Below are 13267 nucleotides of genomic sequence, written 5' to 3' on the forward strand. Positions count from 1 at the left end.
GAAAAAGTTAAAACAAAATGTGAGCATTAACAATTCCTTTATTTTGTTCCATTTTTATTAATTTCTGCTTTTATCATTTATGGTAAACAACTTTCTCAGAGAAAAGATGATCAGCCACATGGATGAAACAATTGTTAAAGTTCATGAGCAGTTTTGCGGTATTGATCGCCCTGTGGTGGAATGTTCACGGTCTTGTCCTTGGGTATAGAGGACACCACCGTTCTAGAGGACATGACGGGTCTCTGTGGAGGGATCAAATTCTTACATACATTATAATATTGGTATTATAAAGCTTGCCTCTGGAGCATTGGGGATCAGAATAGTGTTTTTGTTTTTTTTTGTTGTTGCAACATGAATTAAGGACAAGAAGACATTATGGCTTGAAATCTTTGCCTTGATGGTGGTTTGAGGTGATGTTTTTGGGTAATGGAGATGCTTTTATCACTAATTTTATACTTGTACCTACTTACTGTCTCCTTCTGTACTGATGGGGAAAATGTGCCCGACAGTGGGATACTATGCACGTTTCATTCTCCCAGTGTCTGTATAAGGCTGTTGTGAAACATGATGTCGGAGATTGAGTACAAAACTACTCAACCAAATTGTCGTTTTCTTATTTTGGTTGAGTATATTTATTCGTTTATTTAGGACCTAAGTAGTTTGAGTATTGTGTTTAAGGATTTTTTAAATTCCAAAGTACCATGGTCCAAAAAATAATTCTGTGTTTTGAATCTAGATTTTTTCTTTTTCACAGGCTCATAAACTCTGCACGTCTAAATTTACAAAAGCACACGGTTTATGATTCTAAATGCCATCCTTCCTCCATCCTTCCCAAGGTAACTTTCAAGTCTCTTTGCTAAGGAATGAACATTGTTTCATTTTTTTTTTTCCGCTTGAAGCCTTGGGTCAGAGATCTTTTGTGAATTCAGGGCTCACAGGTGTGTATTTTATTTCCTGGTAAAATGCTTCTTCATTTTGGTGACCAGATAAGTCTTTGGCTTTTCACAGCTTCTGAGTGCCCTTGATGGTTCCAAAAAACTACCAGTCTTGAAAGGGTCTTGAAAAAGAGTACAGACAGGATCTGGACAGAAGCTCTGTGGCACATTGATGGCTAACCTTTGTAAAATAGAAAGGTTGGCATTGCCAGGCTGGTGAGTTACACTAGCAGTGGGACTCAGTTCCTTTTCACTTGGGGTTTGTGCCTTTTGAGTGCCAGTTGAATTAACTGTGAGTCACCTTTTAGTTGCTTGTCCCATAATTGACCTTCCTTGTAGTAGGCCTGTGCACCTTAATGGGGGTGGGGACCGTTTCAGAACAGTCAACTGTTAAAATGTTATTGTAGGGAACTAGATTAGCAGAAACTGTTTTGTATCCATAGGCCCTGATTTTATCAGGCACTCAGAGGTAAGGAGGAGGAACACTTCTTATATTTGACTGCATTGAATCCACTCTACCTGTTTGTTTTTGTTTTCTATCTTCTGCGTTTCTTGTATTATATGTGTAATATGTATGATTGTGTGCATTATATATTACCCGTAACCCCTTTCAGGACGAGAAAACACAACACAAATCAATAGGCTCACTGACGAATATATTCGGGGTGGACTGGGAAAGGGGTTAATGGCAACCTGATTGATTGATATCCAATATTGCATAAGTGTTTTGCTAATTCCAAGATCTCGTTAGACTTTGTGGAGGCAGTGAGAACCTGCTGTTTTAGCATTATCTTGAGTGGAGAGGTGAGAGGGAGGAAGGATCTGAGGGATTTGGGGGAAGCGTAATTAACAAATCTGAATCTTATAGAAGGAATGAAAAGTCACTGGGGAAAGTTAAATGCAATGTGGGCAAAATTTAAACTGTAGCTCATTGTAGAACTTATTTACCACAAATTACTAATTTAACAATTCAGTTAACATGTTTTTGATGTTGTGTTGACCTTTAATGTGAATGTTGCTTTTGTAAACCGTTGTGATCATCTTTTGGAATGACTGTAGATAAAATGCTTGAATTAAATATGCAAATACACACACAAAAAAATCTTGGCATGGCTTTACATTGTGGGGCTTTTTTTTTTTGGGGGGGGGGGGGGGGTTGGAGATGGTAGGTCTTTTGGGCTTTCCACTCAGTCAAGTAGAGCTAGGATCCAGTACCTTGAGCCCTTATTCACAACTACCTGTGGATTTCTTTCCCATGTGTTCTTTTTCCTCCCTACTCACCTGGTCCATTCATAGCTGAAGGCCATGCACCAGGGCTCCTGGAACTCTGCAGTCGTGTCCTTTTAAATCTGGCCACTAGGTGTCACCATTGTGCAGTGACCTGAGATTACCTCCCCCTTCCTAGGGTTGTGAACGCTGCTTCCGCAGCATCCCTGCCCCGCCTGGGGAGAGGAAGATGAGAACTGGGGAATTGTACCCAGGTTTCTCTGTATAGCCGTATTGCTACCAGGGCTACTGGCTGTCCTCTGCTTTCCACTGCTGTTGGAAGTCCCCTCGGCTTGTTCTGATCTCTTCCTGCTCATTGCCTTAATGTCAGTAATAAGTAGAAACCCCAGGAGCAGTTTGACAGGCACCGTCATGACAGAACATGTGACCTTTTTGTGTGTGGTTTGTTTTGTTTTTTTTTTTTTTATTAATACACACCTGTCTGGCAGCAGCAGTGGAAGGTGAAACCAGACTCCAGGCATGCCAGAGAATCTTCCAAACACAAACTATTTGAATAATTAACAAATCTCCTTAGCTGTTCTGGCAGCAGAACCGCCCCTACCTCAGGTTATTGCACAGCTTCCCTCCTGTCCTGCTGTAATGCAGAATCAATCTGTCGGTAGCAGATTGCCAGAGGAAGCCTACTCCTGTTTCTGGGATTTGGCAATTGTTCCGATGCGAGCTGGGGAGAAAGTTTGTGAGCTGCGAGCACGAAACCTGTAAACCGAGGACCGGCGTCCCGAAAGTATCGCGGATTTTATTGCTGAAGACAAGACGGGCGTTTCTAAGCAGAGCTAATAATCCGTACAAGATAAAAAGAGATTAAAAAAAAAAAAAAAAAAATCCAAACAGTGGCGGTTCCTTTCGGTGTTGAGGGCTTCCGCGGAGGATTTCTCGGATCCAGGTACTCGGCAGGTCGCACCTTTCCCCCTTCCCCTTCCGTGAAATGTTTCCCTGACGGTGTACGGAGCAGATACGGTGCTGGTGAAAGCTGTGGCACACAAGCTCCCGTCTGCCGGCCCCGGAGCGCTGCGAAGTCCCCGCTCACCCGCCTGGGAAACCTCGTCCGTCTTCACTGGGGTGGGGTGGAGTGGGAGGGGTGAACGGTGTTTCGTGTCTGGAAGTGTTCAACTGGTTTTTCTCTCTCTCTTTTTTTTTTTTTTTTTTTTAAATTTTGCATTTTCCCTGTGCCGTATGAATCTAGACTGGTACCTTCCCAAGATGTTTTGAGACGCGCACTGATTAGGTTGATGTCAGCTTTGGCCACTTTTGGTACTTTTATAATGGTAGCCTGTGGACAAGCCTGCAGAAAGAGGCCCTTTTTGTAAGCTCTCGGGTTGCTTCGGCCCTCTCTTTGTCAATTGTTAGGTTTACAATTCATTATGAAGTGGTTTGGATCTTGTTTATAAGGGCAAATTTAAAGAAATCTTGATTTATGATGAGTTGTTGGTTTTTTGTTTGTTTTTTTTTTTAATTCTTATGCACTCTGATTAGTTGGCTGAGTAAACTGCTAGAGGGAATTCATTGAAGGTTACACTGAATTTTTACCTTCTGTCAGTCTTGTAGCTTATCACAAATTTAAATTAGATTTTTCTTTTTTTTAAAGAGATTTTAAATAGCTGAAAACCTAAAGCAGGGTTAGTAAAGCTTTTTCTCATTAGATTGGAATAAAGCCTTGGGTTAATGAAATCTGCGCTGCCGTTTTGAAAGGCCTGGGAATGTGAAGTGCATTTTGCTCGTTTGCGAGTTCTCAGGAATTATGGGGCACGCGTTCTGAAGGGTTTTTCCCATTTTGTGTCTAAGAAGAGAAAAAGCTTTGTACTTCTGGTCCCATGTGTGCTAATAAAGTTCTTTATAATCAAGAAAGAGAAGATAGAACCAAAGTTAAGGAGTATATTATTGTCAATTCATTGCCGAGATTGGAGGAAATCCAATTCTAAAGAACAAATAAATGCAAATGAGCATTGCATGAGTTTGTAGAGCCAGGAATTATGGGAGGGAGGGTTTTATGCGACAGGAGGTGCCTGCTTTAAGGATCCAGCCCATACCATTGTGCTTGGGGATGTCCACGTGCACCATAACCAGTCAGCATCCTGGGACTTGTCCCTACCTTTCACTTTTCAGTGGCATGCACATAAGCTGCTACTGTGTCAGTGCAAATTGGCTCTTATTCAGTTTTTAATAAATGGTCAGAAAATGTGCTGTGTAATGCTGGGTGTTCCCCTATCTTTAAATCTGAGCGCGTCAACTGGGGAGCCGCATTCTCTCTCACTCACGCTCATGCACCTGTTCTTCTTTGGGAGGGTTTGGGCTAATTGATCCTATCCATGACCAAGTTAACATACTTGGACAACAAAGACTATTTTTACTTATAGCCCTTTCCCATTTTTCTGACCCTTATTCTAGCTTTTTTTTTTTTTTTTAATAGAAAAAAATTGTTCTGACACTGGAATTTTTAATAAATGTATGCAGATAACACCTTTTTGTGTGCCCCATGTGATGTCATTATTCCATACATACACTTTGCTGTATACACATAATTTGCCGGTGCGGTGGTTACCACCCTTAACCAATAAGCCCACATACTGTTAGAGCAATTCTATCATTGCTCTCCGCTTCAGCGGCAAACGGTAGGTAACAAGGGATTGGATTCAGACGGTAACTAACGAGGGCCCTGACTTTTTTACGGGTTGGGAAACTGATAAGCATGGGGGTAACAGTCCTTTTCTGCTGTCATTTCTGTGTTTCTGTTTTAATTGTTTAAAAATGTTTTTTAATGTGTTTGTGCGTGTTTCCCTATAAGTTGACTTTTTTTTTTTTTTTTTCTTTTAGGAATATTAATATCATTGATGGTGCCCTCTCTGTCTTTGCAGTTTAGTTGGCCACGTCCCTCCCACCCACCTCCCCAGTCTCCCCACTTCATTGACAGAATGAAATAGCAGAGCACAGATGCAGAGAAGGCACTGACAGAAAAGGACCCGTGGTCCCCCCCCGTGATCTGTCCACAGCCCGCTCCATAAGAGGGGGTAGCTCTCAGTCCATTTACTGGCACTCGATAGAGCAGAGCTTTCCAAACCTTTCCTGGGGACCCTACAGCCAGTAGGGTTTTCATCGGGGATATCCTGAATTATGCATGAGATAGTATATGTAAGTTTGACTCGCTGTGATATTCACACTTATCTCATGCATATTCATTGTGGATATTCTGAAATCCCGACTGGCTGTGGGGTCCCCAGGGCAGGTTTGGGTAGCCCTGAGCTAGAGTCAAGTTCATAACACTTCTTGCAACATGAATGGCACTGGTGCGCATAGAACCTTAGACTAACAGATTTATTGAGGCATGAGCGTTTGAGGACAAGAGATGCACCTGAAGAAGTAGACCTCTCTTGTCCTGGAAAGCTCATGACGCAATAAACCTATGAATCCTATAAAGAGGTGTCATCAACCTCTGCAAACCTTTTGTCACTACAGTGTAACACAGCCAGTCTTCTGGAAGCCCCTTTTTTTTTTTTTTTTTTTAAATTTTGTGCTTTATGCACATCCTTGAGCCACAAATTTTGGTGTAAATCAAACGGTTAAGTGTCAAGCGGCACATATTTTATTCAAAATGTCATTTCTAGAGAATAGAATACCATTAATATATATATATATTTTTTTTTTTTTGGTCCTGCATTTTCTTTTCAGGCTTCCTGCTTTATTTAGAACTGACCTCTGTTGGGCTTACAGCACTGTCAAGCAACAGTGTTGGGGCCACATGGCAATATTGATCACAACATAATCAAATTTGATTTAATAACTGGAGGGAGGACACTAAAGAAATCTACACCAAAAGCATTTAACTTTCAAAAAAGTAACAATGATAAAATGAGGGAAATGCTTAGGAAAAAACTGAAAGGAGCAACTGGAAAGGATAAGAATTTATAATAGGCATGGAGGTTATTTAAAAATATCATCTTGGAAACCCAGACCAGAAGTATTCCATGCAATAGAAAAGGTAGAAGGAAGGCCAAATGACTACCGGCATGGTTAAACAGTGGAGAGAGAGGCTATAATAGCTAAAAACAAATGGAAAAGGGATTTGAATGAAGAAAACAGAAAAGAGCATAAGCACTGGCAAGTCAGAAGGAAAGAATTGATAAGGAAGGCAAAGAGAATTTGAAAAGAAGCTTGCTGTGGAAGCAAAAAATCATAATAAAAACTTCAAACATACCTGAAAGTCAGTTGGTCCATTAGATGATTAAGGGGTTAAAGGGGCAATTCGGATGACAAAGCCATAGCAGAGAGACTAAATGAATTCTTTGCTTCAGTCTTCACTGAAGAAGATGTAAGAGAGATGCCCATGTCAGAAATTTATATTCAAAGGTTGATTCAGCAGAACCGAATCAAATCTGTGTACCTGGAGGATGTAATAGGGTAAATTTGCTACTCTTTAGTTTGTCAATCACCTGGACCAGATGGTATACGTCCTAGAATGCTGAAAGAACTAAAAAATGAAATTGCAGATCTGCTTTTAGTAATCTGCAAACTATCATTAAAAGTCTCCATGGTATCTGGAGACTGGAGGGTTGCCAATGTAACTCCAGTTTTTAAAAAGAGATCTGGGGTGATCTAGGAAACTACAGAACAGCGAGTCTGATGTTCGCCCCAGGCATATGGTAGAAACTATCATAAGAAACAAAATTGCTGAACATATAGATAGGCATAGGTTAATGGGACAAAGCCAACATAGATTTAGTCAAGGGAGGTCTTGCCTCACCAATTTGCTATATTTTTTTGAGGGCATAAATAAACATGCGGATCAAGGTGAGCCATTTGAAATAGTATATCTGGATTTCTAGAAAGCATTTGACAAAGTCCCCCATGAGAGACTTCTTAGGAAATTTAGAAAGCCATGGAATAGGGGGCAGTCCCCGATTGTGGATTTGGAACTGGTAAAAAGACAGAGAGTAGGGCTAAATGCTAAATTTTCCCAATGGAGAAAGGTGAATAGTGGAGTGCCCCAGGGATCTTTTCAGGGACCACTGCTTTTTAATAAATTTATAAACAACCTGGAAATGGGAACAACAAGTGAGGTGATCAAATCTGTCGATAACACAAAATTATTCAAAGTTGTTAAATCACAAGAGGATTGTGAGAAATTGCAAGAAAACCTTGCAAAACGGGGAGATTGGGAATCCAAACGGCAAATGAAATTTAATGTGGACAAGTGCAAAGTGATGCACTTAGGGAAGAGTAACCCAAATTATAGCTACACAAGGCAAGGTTCCACATTAGCAGTCACCATTCAGGAAAAGGATCAAGGTGTCACTGTTGATGATATATTGATGTCCGCTCAGTGTGCAGCAGCAGGCAAGAAAACAAATCGAATGATAGGAATTATTAGGAAAGGAATGGGGAATAAAACAGAGAATATCATAATGACTGTATTGCTCCATGGTGCAACCTCGTCCTGAGTATTGTGTGCAGTTCTGGTCACCACATCTCAAGAAAGAGAGAGCAGAATTAGAAAAGGTACAGAGAAGGGCAACCAAAATAATAAAGGAGCTGGAACGAGTCCCCTATGAGGATAGGCTAAAGAGATTAGGACTCCTCAGCCTGGAGAAGAGACAGCTGGGGGAGATATGATAGAGGTCTGTGGAATGAGTAAACTTTAATTGGTTGTTTACTCTTTCAAAGAGTACAAAGACTAAGGGACACACAATGAAGTTACTAGGTAATACACTTAAAACTAATAAGAGAAAATATTTTTTTACTCAACGCATAATTAAGCTCTGGAATTCATTGCCATAGGATGAGGTGAAAGCTATTATTGTAGCTGTGTTTAAAAAAACATTTGGACAAGTTCCTGGAGGAAAAGTCCAGAAACACTTAAGGTGGGCTTGGGGAAATCTGCTACTTATCCCTGGGATAATCAGCATGGAATGTATTGACCTTTTGGGATCCTGTCAGGAACTTGTGACCTGGATTGGCCACTGTTGGAAACAGGATTCTGTGCTTGAAGGACTTTGTTCTGACCCAGTATGACCAGTGTTATGTTCTTATTTATAACTACCCAGGATTTTTTTCCCCCACCCAATTTTTTTTTTTTTTTTTTAATATAGTCTAACTGCCCAGCTACTGCAGCAAAAGTCCTCCGCCAGGGGCCTCGAACTGTGGCTCTGTCAAACTCTGCTAACACAGGCCTCACAAACCGTTCTCTTTAGAGGTTGCTGTTTTAGCTTTGGCAGAGATTCCTTCTATAGCATCCCTGCCTCTGGCTTGTCCGGGGAATGGAAGACCTCACCTGGCATTCTAACCGAGGCCTCCCACGCATGGCACCACGCAGCACTGCCACTGCTGCCGAGCCACAGGCTGCTCAAAACTCCTGTTTTAAGTTGGAAAGAAGCGCGTGGTGTTATTCAGGCCGCTGCTCTCTGGGAGGCAAAGGTTGTGCAACACGAGTTCACATGGAAACCAAATCCCTTGAGGTTCCCGGAGAGGCTTAGGCTGAGTGGCACAGCGGAATGCTCGCTCTGGCACATCGCTCTGCTGCCCGAGTCGGGGACGGGGGACGACACGCCTGTGAGAACCGGTTGGAGCGCCTCCTTGGCCAGAGGCCCAGTTAGATTGATAGGGTTGGGCATGGTTTTTTGTCTCTTGCAGGCGTTGGCCTGTTTGGTGTGTGGTTTCTAACCCCCCACCTCCCTCCCAGACTCGGAGACTGAGCCTGCGAGAAGAAGCAAAGACAAGAAACGAGAAGAGACAGTCTTGGAATTCTGTTTTCAATAACCCAGACGTCGTCTCCCAATAGTGGACTGTTCTGTTTAAGCCTGGCCTGCCTGCTGGAGTGGTTCTCTAATACTGATGCTTATTATTCGGCCTGCCCCCTGTTTTTTTTTGCATTTTGACACTGGGTTGTTTTTTTTTTTTTTTGTGTGTTGAGCTGCACCATGCTGTCCTACTGAACGTCACGACTTAGCCTGAACAAAGACTAACCACTGGGCTTAAAAAAAAATATATATATAAATTGCGGTATGTACGGATTCTATGGCAGCTGAACAGCATAACAGGTTTGTCTTCAAAATAATTCCCTGCCCTCCTTCCCCTGTTCTTGTTAACATTAAACCTGTCAAATGAGCTCTGAGAGGGACATGCTTTCATGTGCCTTCTGCATATTCAAAAGACATTAAGCAAACCGTGCATTGGGAAGCAGAATTGTCTTCTCTTTTAAGGCGCGTGTTAAACTGCTACAGTAACTTTTTTTTTTTTTTTTTTAAATCCCATGTAGATAATAAGAAAAAAAATTGATTCGGGGCATGACTTATTGGAGAAGAGGAGGGAGGAGGAAACAAATTTGGTGGTACCAGAAATAATCACCTTATGCGGTTTATTGTGCAGGTGAATGACCCCAGCAAGCTAAGGTGAAGGAAGAGGGCAGAGGCCCTCCTTGTTGGTGGCCCTGCCCTGCGTGTAGGTGAAAGCGGTGATTTCTGGCACTAACATGGGGTCCCAGAAAAGGCTGAGGGTTACACCCTGCTTCCTTCTCTGCAGTCTCATCCTCCTTCCTCTCTGAGGCTTCTCTGGCCTGTGTAAAGTCAGCTCTTGCTCTTCCTCCTTCTGCGTCGAGCCTGGGTTTTTCTGCACATGTGACTTTTCAAAACTGGTATTATAGTCTTGCACTGAGATGGATTTCTGTCTCTATTGTATATTTTGACTGATTATATGTGGTATTTTGTATTTATTTTCTAGTCCTATTTTGCATATGTGGCCTAATTGGCTTTATTATTTTAACTTTTACTGTTTTTAATATTTTATTGTTCTTGTTTCTCTCTTTATTTTTGTTGAATTCTGTTTTGATTTTGTTAAAATTTTCATCTTTTTTTTAGTTGTCCTTATTTTGCTTTTCATATTAAATTTCATCTTGAGCTTCAAAAGGCAGATGATAATCAGTTGATTGCATAGGCCCAGTGCCTCCTTTTCTTCCCCCACCCACTTTTCACACTACTCTTTCACTCTTTTGCTCTCTTCCCTCTCTTTAACTCATCCATTTTCTTTCCCCTTTTTATGCTCTGCACACGTTTTTCCGCTGGGGTAGATTTTATAATTTTGTGCAAGCACGTACTTTTGTTCGCACACCAGGCGCGAACAAGAGTACACGGGATTTCAATAGATAGGCGCGTAGCCATTAAAATCCGGGATCGGCGCGCGCAAGGCTACCGATTTTGGGCAGCCTGCGAGCGCCGAGCCGCGCAGCCTGCCTCCGTTCCCTCCGAGGCCGCTCCGAAATTGGAGCGGCCTCGGAGGGAACTTTCTTTTGCCCTCCCCTCACCTAACTCCCCCCCCCCCCCCTACCTTTATTGCCGGATTTACGCCTGCCAGAGGGAGATGTAAATCTGCGCGCACCAGCGGGCTGCTGGCACGCCATCACCTGACCCAGGGGCTGTTCCGGAGGGCGCCGCCCCCAAAACGTCGCGTCACCCGCACCATGCCCCCGAAACGCCGCGTCACGATCGCCACGCCCCCGCCACGCCTCTCCATGCAAGCCCTGGGACTTACGCGCGTCCCAGGGCTTGCGCGCACCGCCGAGCCTATGCAAAATAGGCTCGGCGTGCGCAGGGGGGGGTTTGGGGTAGGTTTTCGGGGGGTACGCGCGTATACCTTTGAAAATCTATCCCTTTGTGTGCTGTAAAATAGCGCAGTAGCATGGTAGCGCTACAATGAGTGATCTGCAGGGAGGGCTTCTCTCAAGCATTGCGGCTTCTGCTGCCTCCTATGACTCATCGGTTAAGAGCTACGCGTTCCACTGCTAACCAATGGTGTGCAGGAGGAGGCGGAAGCAGCAGCACTCAAGAAATGTTCTTCCCCCTCTGCTCTTACAAAACAGCTCCAGGTTGTCACTGTGAACTGGAAATTGGGATTTTCAGCTCTTGGGGTTCGTTTTTTTTTGCAAATTTTATTGTCCATTTCAATCTAGCATTTTCCAAAATATACTTGGTTGAAAAGCAACCCTGGCCCTCTTGCTTCTTATTTGATACCAACATAGAAATCTGATGGCGGTGTACTTACAGCCTGTGATAAAAGGGAAAATTAAAACTTGACTTTTTTTTCTTTTTTTTAACAAGATATACATAATGGTTCAGTTTTATAAAAAGAATTCTCCAGGCCACAAAATAGGAGAAAATAATTTTATGTATTTGGCTTATAAATGCAAATCTGTGAGAGAGAGAATGCAAGGACTGCAGGTTTAGAAATGTTGCCGAGTTGTTTGTTTGTTTACCCAACAAAATCCAGCTGCCTCAACTGGGACCAAGGCACCAGGGGTCTTCATTTGCATCATTCATCCTTAGTTCGGTTATTTCTGTAATATTATTTATTTTATTTACCGTATTTTTCGCACTATAAGACGCACCTGACCATAGGACGCACCTAGGATTTAGAGGAGGAAATTAAGAAAAAAAAAATTCTGTCCCCATGATGGGCTCTGTACGGAGCTCCCCCCTGGTGGCCGTCCGTGGGATTTTTTTTTGTTTTGTTTTTTTATAGTAAGGCAGAGAACATCCACACAGGTACTCACACTCACTGGTTTTCTGTCCCTCACATACATACATAGGCTCTTTCACATTCACTAGCTCTCTTCACTTATACACATACCCACAGACAATCACACACTCAGACTCTCCCTCATACACATCTCTCTCACACCAGTTATTTTAAACTTTCATGACTGCTCCAGAGTTCAATAATAAATAGTCAGGGCTATATTACATTGATTAGGAGAGCAATTGCTCCTAATATTTCAACAGGTAGTCACTTAATCAGCACAGGCAGTAATTATATTTGCTGGTCTGTGTCATGTGTCCTCCATCCTAGGCAGTATACCACCCCCATGACCCTCCAATACATCCAAACCACAACGAGTGAAGTTCTTACTTTGGACTGCAAGTGAGAGCCTCCGACGGCAGAGCCCGAGCTCCCTGCCGGTTCCGGGTGCATCTCACTGCAAGATCGGCGTGGCGCAGGTCAGTCATCACCTGTTTAAACCGCGTGGGCTACGGAGTCCCCTCCAGTTCAAACAGATCCCTGCCGGTCTGCTGTTCCCGCGGTGCAGCTTGCTGCGAGGGTCGCCGCGGCGCAGGTCAGTCATCACCTGTTTGAACCGCGTGGGCTACGGAGGCCCCTCCAGTTCAAACAGATCCCTGCCGGTCTGCTGTTCCCGCGGTGCAGCTTGCTGCGAGGGTCGCCGCGGCGCAGGTCAAATGCCAGCCGTCTGAACTGGAAGGGCCTCCGTAGCCCATGCAGGTCAAACAGGTGATGTCTGACCTGCGCCGCGGCGACCCTCGCAGCAAGCTGCACCGCGGGAACAGCAGACCGGCAGGGAGCTCAAGTTCCGCCGGCAGAATACACACGCCTACACCACCATGCTGATTGGGCGGAGTTGGGAGGAGGCGGGGGACGGCGTGCAAGAGGGAGAGCTGCTACATTCGCTCCATAAGACGCACCCACATTTTCTCCCCATTTTTGGGGGAAAAAAAGTGCGTCTTATGGAGCGAAAAATACGGTATTTAAATCTTTTCTATACCTTCACAACGGTTTACAGTAAGGCACATAATGTTGCTAAAATATATCAATTTACACAGGTGCCATAATGGTTCGGTAACATAGTTTTGTAAACAATATTAATTGGTAAATATGATAAATCATGTCCAAATCTCTCTGTATCAGTTTTGAATAAAAGAATAGCTTTATAATTGTAACTTTATCCTTCAGTGATGAACGAAAAAATAAAATAAAACTACACACATTTTGAGTACGGTGATGTGTGTGGATGTAAAATTATCCTAGTAGCATAGAAAATGATGGCGGAAACAGAACATCTGCCCAGTTATCCTGAATTAGGATATTTAGGGCAGACTTCACTCGTGCTTCTGATGTGAAGACGCTGTGGTGGCAGGTAAGAAGTTCATACCACATCCAGTACTGAAATATAGTTATAGTGGCTCTACTTCCACCATTAAAAGTCCATGGCCTTGTGTATTGCCATCTGTTTTATAAAGAGGACTATTTTGTAGGAGGGGGAAAAAATGAAA

The 13267-nt window shown here is 43.1% G+C and overlaps 1 protein-coding gene across 9 annotated transcripts in view; it reads left to right on the forward strand.

Moving 5' to 3' along the window:
- FAM160A1 (family with sequence similarity 160 member A1) overlaps positions 1 to 13267 on the forward strand; it is a 285642-nt gene that overhangs the window by 75579 nt on the left and 196796 nt on the right. For 5 of the 9 annotated variants that reach the window (XM_029606299.1, XM_029606132.1, XM_029606210.1 and 2 more), the window contains one exon: positions 755 to 836. The exons of 3 other annotated variants lie outside the window; for them this stretch is intronic. The gene's annotated coding sequence lies outside the window, so the exon portion shown is untranslated. Of the gene's footprint in view, positions 1 to 754; positions 837 to 2763; positions 3106 to 13267 lie in introns of those variants that run through there. One more of the 9 variants, XM_029606725.1, reaches the window with a different exon arrangement.

This window comes from Rhinatrema bivittatum, chromosome 1, assembly GCF_901001135.1.
Source record: "Rhinatrema bivittatum chromosome 1, aRhiBiv1.1, whole genome shotgun sequence".
Classification (NCBI taxonomy): domain Eukaryota; kingdom Metazoa; phylum Chordata; class Amphibia; order Gymnophiona; family Rhinatrematidae; genus Rhinatrema; species Rhinatrema bivittatum.